Raw genomic sequence first — 12009 nt, 5'->3', positions numbered from 1 at the left:
TTATGGATTATGTGTTTTATGAAAAAGAATGCATATGTTTTAATATTTTTGCAACACAGCTCCAAATATAAAGAAAAAGAAATGCTAATTACTTTATCAATTGGCACTATATAAATATGTAAAAATGTGTTGAAATAGGGTACTGTGTTACATAAAATATACAAATATTACCTGGTAATAAAGAATGAAATGAAATAAAAAAGAAAAATATGTTCTTTAAGTCCATTTTCCATGAATTTTCTGAAATATTCTTACGTCTCTGCTTGTGTGCATTCTTACAAAACCAGCATGGAATTTAAAAATTTATACAAATGCTGTTATCGATCTCACTCTGCCCTTTTCTCAGTCAGATCTTGTGATCATCAAGATGGTGAGGTATAGCTCTAATTTCATTGAGGATTAGCATTATCTTGGGAAGTTTTGAAATTATAAATACCAATATTTGACTCTGAGATAATTTGGTTGATCTGAGCCAGGGATAGTAATCTGCATTTCAAATAATTTTATCAAGATATAATCAATATATCACAACATTCAGCAGTTTTTGGTATATGATTTTATTTTCTAAAGAAGATGTGTGGAGTCGTGCCACCATCTCCATGGTCCAGTTGGAAATTTTACTTTAACAAGCTCCACAGGGAATTGTGATGCAGCAAATCTTCCAAGTGCATTTTCAGCATTGTAGAGATTAGTATTATGTATTTGGGAACTTCAGTAGACCAGTATGCCAAAGCAAAATCTGCCTTTTATTTTCCAAAATTTTAATTAATTGATTTGAGAGAGGCGGGAGGATGAAGGAGAGGGGAAGGGAGAGGAGAATAAAAGAGGGGAGAGGAGAATAAAAGAGAAGAGAAAAGAATAAAAGAGAAGAGAACAGAAAGGAAGAGAAGAGAAGAGAAGAGAAGAGAAGAGAAGAGAAGAGAAGAAGAAAGAAGAGAAAAGAGAAAACAAATGTCAACAAAGGTGGGAGCTAGAATGAGGCCAAAGCAAGGAGGTGGGAACTTGAGCCTGGTCTCTGATGTGGAGAGCAGACATCCAATTATTTGAACCATCACTGCTGCTTTCCCAAGTACACCTTACTATGAAGGCAGAAACAGGAGTGGTGGACATCTTAACTACTAGGCTAAACATAGACCCCCTCTGCCTACTCTTTTATTTTTTAGATTTATTTATTTATTTGAAGGCCAGAGTTAGAGAGAAGGTAGGGGCAAATTTATTCTCTGGTTCATGCCCCAATGGCCACAACAGACAGTGATGGGCCAGGCCAAAGACAGGATCCTGGACCTCCATCCAGGTTTCCTCCACGGATGCAGGGAACCAAAGTAGTTGAAGCCTCTTCTGCTGCTTTCTCAGACACATTAACAGGGAGCTGGATGGGAGGTGCTACAGCCAGAACTGGAACTGACACCTGTTCAGAATGCTGGCATTTTAGGCATTAGCTCCATGCTGGCCCCATTTCTGCCAATTCTTACTAGATCTCTTCATGCCGTGTATCTCTCTCATGCTCTTATCACTCTTATCCCCCACCTGCCCTACGTGCTGGCCGTTATGCAGGAGCTGAACTTAGGGCTCCCTCTGCATAGCCCCAACGTGTGATATCATCCTCACCAAAGGTGGACTGGATGCTTGTGCCATGCTTTTGGGCTTCCGGAAGTATGAGCTAGCTAAATAAAACTCTTTTTATGGATAAATTACCTGGCAAGCGCTAGCACCTGGCTTCTGCCAGTGTGGGCAGAATCATTGGAGCCAGAGGGGTGCAGGCTTGCCAGGGGGTCTGGGGGATGGCGTAAGCAGAGGTTTGTGGGGACCTGGGGATTGGCACCCAGGCAGACAGCAAGCTTGGGGATTTCTGCACCTGTTTGATCCTGGGTGTAGGGGGTGTGGCAGGGGGAGGAGGAAGGAGAGGTAGAGCCCTAGGTTAGGATGCTGGCATAGTGTATTGGTGGACCAGGCTCAAGGAACTGTGAACATGCTTGGAATTTGGGTGGGTGGAAGGGGAAAGGTCCCAGACCAGCATGTGTGCCAAGAGCTTGCGTACCTGATGAGAGGGCAAACCTCCAGGCCAGCACACCACCACACCAAAAGACTGGGCTTGGGAAGACTGGGCAGGAGAACCCATGTGCTTCTGGGTCCAGGGAATGTGGATTGCTCAGGGAAGGAGGTATGGGGATATGTGGAGGGGAGGAGCACTGAGTGAGTTCATTGCAGGTGAGTAATGACTTCTGGGAGACTTCACCGACAAGGCTACTGCTTTTGCAGGCTTGCAAGGGGGCTGAGACCAAGCAGTTTGAAGGAGCGAAGCTAGAGGACCTTTCTGGGTCAGAACGAGGCACCTGCCAATGGCGGAAACTTGAGCTGGGCTAGTTAGCATTGACCAGCACCATCCACTGGTACAGATTAAAGCTAGAGCTAGTGGTCTAATTTGCAGGGCAAGATCACAGTACTCATCAGTGGGTGATGGAACACAGGACGGGTGATGGAACATGGGACAGGTAATGTTAGGCTGGGCATGACACTAATCAGCACATGAGAGAACCAGGTCTGGGGGCAGATTCTGTGGGGGATTCTGAGCTCACCCCTGTGGGACTGCAATATTTGCTGGTTCACTCAGGAGCAAGGGGTAGTGATGGGCTGAGCTAGGCATGGAACCCCAAGACAATCGTAACTACTGGGATTGGGAACAGGCCCGACTGGTCTGGGCTTCAGGAGCCGTAGGCTTACCCAAGAATAGGGTGTGTGGCGGGCTAGGCTGCAACATCCACCAACACACAAAAAGGCCAACACAGGAGGCAGACTGTGCTGGGTAAGGGCCTAGCACTTGCTGACACATGGGAGATCTGGGTCTGGAAATGAGCCTGGTGGGGGAACTCCCCCTGGTGGGCTGTAGCTCCTGAGGTAAGCATGTGATTCAAGCATGGGTGTTGGTCAGGCTAAGCAAGGTAGCTCCACTTGTCAGCAAGTGTGTGGGTTGTTTCTGGGTTGGTGGGGGCAGACTCGCAGGGCTAGTCCAAACCTTAGCGTACTGGAATGTGCACGAGCCAGGATGGAGGGCGAGCCATACTGGGTTAGGCTATCACACAAACAGGTTAGCACAAAAGCCAGGTGGGGGAGAAAGCTGCACAGGGCTAGGCTGCAGCACCCAACACCAAGAGTTGAGACAGGGCCTGGGCTAGGTAAGGCCAAGCTGCAGCCTCCAAGGGCAAAGGCCAAGACAGAGGATGGGCTATTCTGAGCTGAATTGGAGCAACCACTGGCATGTGCAAGATCTGTGGTTTGGAGTGAGCCTGGTCGAGGAGCAAAGGTTATGGTTCCCACCAATGAGTGCAAGAGCTGGAATGAGGGTGGCGATCTGAGCTGGGCATTACTGCAGTAGTCCTCGTGGACTGGGTCTGGGGCATTCCACTGGTCTAGGCTCTAGTACCTACTGGTGCTCACAAGAGCCAGAGTGAGTGTAGGACAGGTTGGCCTAGGTCTCGGCAGCCATTGAACCATGCAAAAACTGGGTATGGAAGTGGACGAGGCGTGGCTTGGCTCTAGCACCCAACAATAACAGCCAGAATGGGCATGAGCTGGTTAGACAAGGCCACTGTTCCTGCCAAAACAGGAGGTGATCCAAGTCAGGCTGGGCGAAGCATCCACCAGTGTGCACGAGATCTGCCACTGGAGGTCACCTGATAGAGGAGCTTAGAGAACTACTCTGTCAGGATGCAGTCCCTGAGGGTGAGCACAAGAACCAAGACAGGGATCATCCCACTCCAGGCCAGATTATAGTGCCCACTGGCATACATGTGGGTCATGTCTTGGGATGGGCAGACCAGGCTGAGCTAGTTTATAGCACCCACAGGCAGATATGAAAACCAGGATGGGTGAGGGACAGGCCAGATTTGGCCACAATACCAGCCAGTTCACATTAGGACCAGGACTGGGGGCAGTCCAAGCTAGACTAGGTTGTAGCTCCCACCAGCATGAGCTGGAACTGAGGGGAGGGCTAGGCTGAGCCAGGCTGCAGCACCCACTGGCAAATGCTGAGGTGAGGTAGGCCATGCCAGATTGAGCCACAGCACAGATCAGCACATGAAAGACCCCTCAAGGAAGCCAAGAGCAGTAGGGGTGCAGCAAGGACTCCCTCTGCTGAGCAACCACTCCTGCTGCTGAATGTGAGAACTGGGACTGGAGGGAAACCAGGCTAGGCAGGGCTATAATGCCTATTGACCTGCATGTGTTCAGGTTTATGGGGAGAGTCAGGCTGGGCTAAGTGACCATATCCACTGGTGATGCAGGAGCTAGAGTAAATGCAGGCTGATACTAATGAAGAAATAAATATTTAAACTGAGCACAAAACTCCTGTACAGAGTTGGTAGCCTTCAGAAAACAGGTTTAAACGTTTTTTTCTCTTGTTTTAGTAGTAAGGAGTCCTTTAGTGCCAGTCCTTGGAACAGCACACAATGTGCATCTAAGACCCCACAAATCATTAGTGCCAGTCCCTTGGAACAGCACACAATGTGCATCTAAGACCCCACAAATCATTTGCAAAGTCCTCAATTGCCTTTGGCATTGTTAAATTCAGCTCTAGTTAGGACACATAGAAGTAAGTTTAACAGTTATCTGTCAAGGTTCTTGTTTGGTGCCTACATGGAATGAGGAAATTAAATTTGAGTTCTCAGTCATGGTCTAATTTATATTGTTTTTCTTTATCATTGCAGTTTTGACTCTCTTGTATCTCTGGCAATGAGGTATATTGTAAACCCCGTTTGATAGAAAACATGACTATCCTTCAACCTGGAAATTAGATGCTGACATATTTCTCCATGTTGTTATTGACACAACACACAGATAGTTCTAAAAAGAAGCTCTTGGTTGAAATAATCAGGAATCTGTTCAACTTACAAAGGCTTTCACTTGAATTGCAATCTGTTAGCTATGCTCCCAAAAATAGGATTTTTTTAGGGCTGAGTGTGATAGCTCAACTAGGTAATCTTCTACCTCCAAGTGTCAGGATCCTATATAGATGCTGGTTCATATCCAGGCTGCCCCATTTCCTATCCATCTCCTGCTTGTAGCCTGGCAAAGCAACAGAGGATGCCCTAAAGTCTTGGGATCCTGCACCCATGAGGGAGATATGGATGAAACTCTTGATTCCTGGTTTCGATCATTGCAGCTCTTGCTGTTGTGGCCATTTGGGAATGAGCCAGCGGGTGGAAGATCTTTCTCTCCATCTCTCCTTGTCTCTGTAAATCTGCTTCTCCAATAAAAATAAATCTTTTAAAAAGTAAGAATTTGTAACTATGGCATTTGTGCTTTGCAAAATTTGGAGTAAGTGGAGAAAGGAAGAAAAGTGAATTTATGGAAGAAGAGGTTCCAATCTAGCCCCTTTTATCATCTACAAGTTCCTGAGAAAAATATATCCAAAAAGTTTATGAATATAGAGGACCCTTCCAGGCAGTTCCTGCAATGGCCAAATGTCTCTTGATTGCCTTGCAAGTGGTACTCATCTGCAAACACAGACGGGAAATATTTACCTACTTAGATAGGAAAGCGGTGATGTTTAATGGTTAAAGTGCTTAAGTAACAAGTGTCATCCCATTTCATTCTCCTGGGGAGGTTCCTGTATTGTATGCTGGACAAAGCAGACTCTCACATGTTTAGTCTAGCGCTACTGTTAACCATATCCCTCCATATACCATGTATTAACTCAGCTAAATGTGAGGCATATATGGTAATATTTCAGAAAGACTGGTGACATATATGGACCTCCATAATAAATACTACTAAGTGATTCCACCAGCTGAATGTAGGTGAGAAGGATTCTACTCAAAGCTCTGGACATAGAGCTCTCACAAGGTTTGCAGTATATCTCTGAAGATAGGAGTGGTGGCTGCAGGAGGAATGACGATAGCCCTTACTCAGCCACTCGAGGGTTGCAGCTGGATTGTATTACTTCATTCATTCATTCCACATCCATTGATTGTTTATATGCCAATAACTGTCTGTATACTAGGTGTTAGCAGAGACACACCATTGATCTTTACCCTTGCAGAACTTGCACGTGCATCCAAGAAAGACAGTTACTTAAGCACATCATTGAGATAGAATATATCAAAAGTTCAATAAATGGTAACAATTGATGTGGGGGAGAAAAATACAGAGAAGAGACATTAGGAAAATTGAAGGACCAAGTATTGTGGTTACTTGGCTATTTGAGGAAAGAAAGGAGCTTAGTTCTGTTTTACATATCATTGTATCATTAGCATCTTTCACAAATGAAGTGGGAAAAAATGCTCTTCTACATGTTCGTTCTTTCATTCATCTGGCCTATTCAGTGCCAAAGACTATGCAAGATATTAGTGATATAAAATCAAAAGAGATTATGGCCCCTGCCTTGAAGAGCACACAGCATAACGAGAGACAAAATGAATGAAAAGATAAAGAATTAAATGGAGAAACTGGCCTTATGGTGAAGCAGGTGAGGCAGTCACTTGCAAGGTTGACATACCATATGGGTGGCCAGTTTGTACCCTGGCTGCTCCACTTCAGATCCAGATTTCTGCTGATGGCCAGGGAAAAGTAGCAGAGGATGGTCCAGGTGCTTGGATACCTGTAACTCATGTACTTGACGCTTGCGCTATCTTCCTCTTCTTTCCCAGACACAATAACAGGGAGGCAGGACTTGAACTAGCACTCCCATAAAGGATGCAAACGTAGCAGGCTTTACCCACTGCACCGCAACACTAACCCCTCCAACAATTTGTTCCTAAAATAGTCCCTTTCTTGCAGCTGTATAAAGCCTGCTTTTCCAGCTACAAGCAGGGAGCTGGATGGGAAGTGGAGTAGCCAAGACAAGAACTGATGCCCTTAAGGGATCCTGGTGTTTGAAAGCAGAGGATTAGCCAGTTGAGCCATTGTGCCAGGACTTATATTTATTTATTTTAAATTCAGAGTAACAGGATGGAGTGGAGGAGGTAAAAATCTGTCACCTGTTCACTCTCCAAATGGCTGAAATTAAGAGATTAGAGCTCCACGTGCATGGATGCCTGAACTGCCACATGGGTGGCATGGAAAAAGCAACAGAGAATGACCCAAAGCCTTGGAACCCTGCACCCATGTGGAGACCTGGAAGAAGCTCCTGGCTTCTGGCATTGCAATAACTCAGCTCTGGTCATTGTGACTGACCATTTGGGGAGTGAACCAGCAGATGGAAACTTTTTCTGTCTCTCCTTTCTCAGTAAATCTGCTTTTCCAATAAAAATAAATTAACCTTTAAAAAATAAACTAAATAAATACATATTACTTAAAAGTTCACAGAAAATGGAATTAGAAATAGGCTTATTTTTTAAATAAACTGAAATCCATGCATATTTTTCTAATAAGATTTTCCATGAACTTGTTGAAGATCCTTTATATAATTGGTGTGGAAAAGAAAAGGGAGAAGTGTTGGAGAATACCATGAATATGTTTGCATTGACTCCTCTTTCTATAGAGCTTTCACTCTTTTTTTAAAGATTTATTTATTTTTATTGGAAAGGTGGATATACAGAGAGCAGGAGAGACGGAGAGGAAGATCTTCCGTCTGATGGTTCACTCCCCAAGTGACTGCAATGGTTGGAGTTGAGCCAATCTGGAGCCAGGAGCCAGGAATATCATAATACTTTTTTTTTCAATCCATCTGATTTATTTATTAGAGAGAGAGAGAGAGAGAGAGAGAGAGAGAATCTTCCATTCATTGGTTTACTCCCCAAATGGTCACAGTGGGCTGTGCTGGCCTGTTTTGAAGCCACAAACTTCATCTCGGTCTCCCACATGGGAGACAGGTATCCAAACATTCAGACTACCTTCTGCTTCTTTCCCAGGAACTTCAACAGGGAGCTATATCAGAAGTGGATCACTCAGGATTCCAACGAGTGCTTTTGACTATAGTGTGATTTAAAAACTAGTTCAAAAAGAGTAGTTTTCTAATGGAGGCATTTTTTTTTTCCTTTTACACAACATTACTTTCCCCCTGGAAATCCCAAAAAGGTGATTCCAAAAGGAACCATGACTGTAATGAAGCAGTATAGGGATGGGTGGGAGGTTCTAACCACAAATGACTTGGCATAGAAATTAAATGGCTTTGTGTTCAGGAACTAAACTGAAGCTTTCTATTCATATAAATTAAGATATAGGCTCTGTGTGTGTGTGTGTGTGTCCTTGAGTTTGGGGCACATGCAATATTAAATAAAGCCTATTTCTCTCTTTCTGAATACCAGTTAAGGATCTAGCCCATTATTTATAGAGGGATTGCCAGGCTGGCAGCCATCTGGATGTCTGAAAGGAAAAACACTTTAATTATGCGAGGGCTGGGTTACACAGGTTTTAGTTGCAAAACTTCCACTGAACATGTAAACAACCATATTTGATAGAATCACTTCATGCATTACCATCCTCTTTCTGAATAATTGATATCACTTCAGCAAACTTGGGCCTTACCCAAGTCAAACTTTAACGGAATTGCAGAACAGGTTGTGTTCACATCTGTTCTTTACCAGAAAAAAAAACTGCTGGTTTCAAAAAATTGCCAGAATGTGGTCATTTTAATTTATTAAGGCATAAGTCATACAAAAGTAAATGCATAACACTTAAGTGTTCAGTTTCATAAACTTTGAAGATATGTACACCCCCATCAGGTCAAGTTGATCAGCTTCTCCCATTTTCTCTGGGACTCTGCACAGGGCTCCCAATAAGATTGATTAGAAACAGAACTCACTAAATCAAATCCATTCTGACCTGACATTTTTACATCTCCTGACCTTGCTCTGTGTCCACCTTCAGTTTCAAACTGTAAGGAGTATGGAACATCCAGACCATAATCACACACAAAAAAGCCCTAACGATCTGAGAAGAACTCCCCTAACCTGCATATATCCAGAATAGTCCTGTGTGACCTTCCTTGAGGTGGGTGGTAGGTAGTGAGCAACATTGTGATTTTGAATGTGTTCTGTGAAAAAAAAAAAGCAGCTGTGTCTACACATATCTGGGTGCAAGCTGAAGCATACATTGAGCATGCAGAGCCAGAACTGCAGGCTAGGTACAGATCAAAGTGTCATGTGGAGAACGGAACCAGCTCACCTCCCAATGCAGCTGTTTAGCTCCCCTCAGGAAGACATTGGCAGAAGCTCTTCCAGCTGTGCTATCTCCCTGAACATTAATCCCTAGTAAATCTTGTCTGGGTTGCCTGTTGGCCTCTTGTCAATTTCTATTCATAACTGAGCCAAAGAATCTGGGATTAGTAAAACCAGAACCATTCTCTACTGTCAAGGGCTTTCCACTGTCTCAAGACGTTGATTCAACTCTCCAAAATGCATGGGTCAGGATGTGCCTGTTGCGTCACCCACTTTCTTCTCCGGCTCTGGGTGCCTGAATTGCTTCACTTTATGGGCATATTCCTCATTCTGTCCTGCTAATTGTATATTGACTGAACACATCAATGAGAATAGTTTTTACTTTTGAAATCAATATATATGTGACTCACATTATATATCAGACAGCATGCTTCTATATAAAATACATAGCCTTTGCCTTGTCTCTTGCCCTGTACCACCTTCACTCTTCTCTCTTTCTCTCTCTCTCTCTCTGTTTCTCTCTCTCAGAAACACCACCGATAGCTATACTCAACATCCAGGACAGTGCTTGCTACACTGGAGCTTCAAAATAATTGTATATTGACTGAACACATCAATTCAACACTTATTTCACCGATAAGCCGATCTCCCTGCATTGACTCTTGCCCTCCTCCATCCCACTGCGACCCTTCAGTCACAGTGATCTTTGAAAAAACCCATGAGAAACTCTTGCAGTAGCTTTATGTTTGTATAGAGTTTAAATTTCTTAATGTGCCTGCTTTCCTCTCGATAAATTAAATTGAATTTTGGTAAGAAATTAATCATCAAATCTCAACAGTGATGCATTTATGGAACACAACACATTTCCTACATAGATAGGGGAGAAAATGAAGGCAGTCTGCCTCCCACAGTTCCTGGGGGTCAGGAAGTTGAAGGCACATCTTATTGCTGAACTATCTACCGTATAGATAGATATTTCAGAGACTTTGTTCATGTCTCACCATTTATTATTCTGCCAGAGTCCTTTATCAGCCTTGAGAGAAGTAAGCACAAAGCTAGGCCAAATGCTTCTCTCTCTCTCTCTCTCTCTCTCTCTCTCTCTCTCTCTCTCTCATTCTCTTTTGAGATTATTTTATGTGAAGGAGAGTGGAAGAGAAATGGAGAGAGGGGAGAGAGAGAAAGAGAGAGAGGGAAAGAAAGCACCCATGTGCTTGTGTCTGCTGGTTAGTCCCTAAATAGCCACAACAGACAGGGTTGGGCCAGGATAAAATTAGGAACCAGGAACTTCATCTTGATCTCCAGCAAATCTTCTGCTGTTTTCACAGACACATTCACAGGAAGCTGAATTGGAAGTAGAGCAGTCAGGATGTGAACTGGTGCTCTGATATGTGATGCTGGCACTATAAGCAGGTGGCAGCTTAGCTTGGTCCACAGAAACACAGTCCCCTCCCCATTTTTAAGAGAGAAGAATAGGGCTCAGTGCAGTAGCCTAACGACTAAAGTCCTCGCCTCACATGTGCCAGGATCCCATATGGGCCCTGGTTATAATCCTGACAGTCCTGCTTCCCATTCAGCTCCCTGCTTTTGGCCTGGGAAAGCAGTCGAGGACAGCCCAAAGCCTTGGGACCCTGAACCCATGTGGGAGACCCAAAAGAGGCCCCTGGCTCCTGGCTCCTGGCTTCTGATAAGCTCCAGCTGTTGCGACCACTTGGGGAGTGAACCATTGGACAAAAGATCTTCCTCTCTGTCTCTCTTCCTCTCTGTATATCTGACTTTGTAATACAATAAATCTTTAAAAAAAAGAGGGAGAAGAATGTGGGGGGCCAACATGATGGCTCAATTGACTATCCTCACCCTGTAAGCACCAGCATCCCATATGGACACTGGTTCACATCCAGGCTGCTCCACTTCATAGCCAGCTCCTTCTTTATGGCCTGGAAAAGCAGAAGATGGTGCAAAGTCCTGGGATCCTGCACCCACATGGAAAACTTGGAAGAAGCGCCTGACTCCCAGCTCCAGATTGGCTCTGACCATTGTGGCCATCTGGGGAATGAACCATAGGATGGAAAATCCATCTCCTTCTCTCCGTAAATCTGCCTTTTCAGTAAAAATAAATGTATCTTCTACAAAAAAGAAAAATGTGTAAATATTAGACCTAGAAAAATTCTTGTAAACAATCTAGTCAAATGCCTCTCAACCACAGATATGCATCCGAATCACAGGGGATTCTCGCTCTCTCTTTCGCTCTATTTTGTATTTTTTAAAAGATTTTTTTATCTATTTGAAAATCAAAATTACAGATAGGAGGGGCGAGAGAGTAATTTTTTAAAAATGTGGATTCTGACATACCATCAGCAACAGTCCAGGTATGATGAGGCTGGTGCAGAGTCCACTGATTGACATAGTCCATCTTAGAGTTTCCCCTTGTCCAGTTTTCCGCTGGAAGCATATAGCTGAGGTGGTTGATTGATCTACTCCATTTTCCATCTTTTCTTGGTTGATGCTTTGATTCCTCCATTTTGTTCAGGGGAATCCCCTAAAAAAACTTTGAGGCATTCCCAGTCCAGGCTCCTACATGTACTACTAGTAAGCACGGTGCCCGCCACAGTCCATCACTCCGATCAGCTGGTGGTTTTACCCCCTGTGTTGGTTCTATTCTGAGCCCCGACCTCCATTGGAACCAATGAGTATCGCAGCTCTCCCCGGCTCTGCCCATCACACTCTCGTCCCTCACGTTGCTGGCTCTGCCTTCAAACCTGAGAGGGCCTCCCTAAGAGGCCGTCGAACTTGAACTGGACAAGTGGGATGCCGGACTCTGTATGGTGTGAACTTTTAATTAGGGAATCTCAACGGAACTTGAGCTGCGGTTATGCATTAAGGTGAAGGAATTCACCATGGGGGAAGGGTTTGGGGT

This window comes from Ochotona princeps, chromosome X (genome assembly GCF_030435755.1).
Source record: "Ochotona princeps isolate mOchPri1 chromosome X, mOchPri1.hap1, whole genome shotgun sequence".
NCBI classification, from domain to species: Eukaryota; Metazoa; Chordata; class Mammalia; order Lagomorpha; family Ochotonidae; genus Ochotona; species Ochotona princeps.
This window is presented reverse-complemented; position numbering follows the sequence as displayed.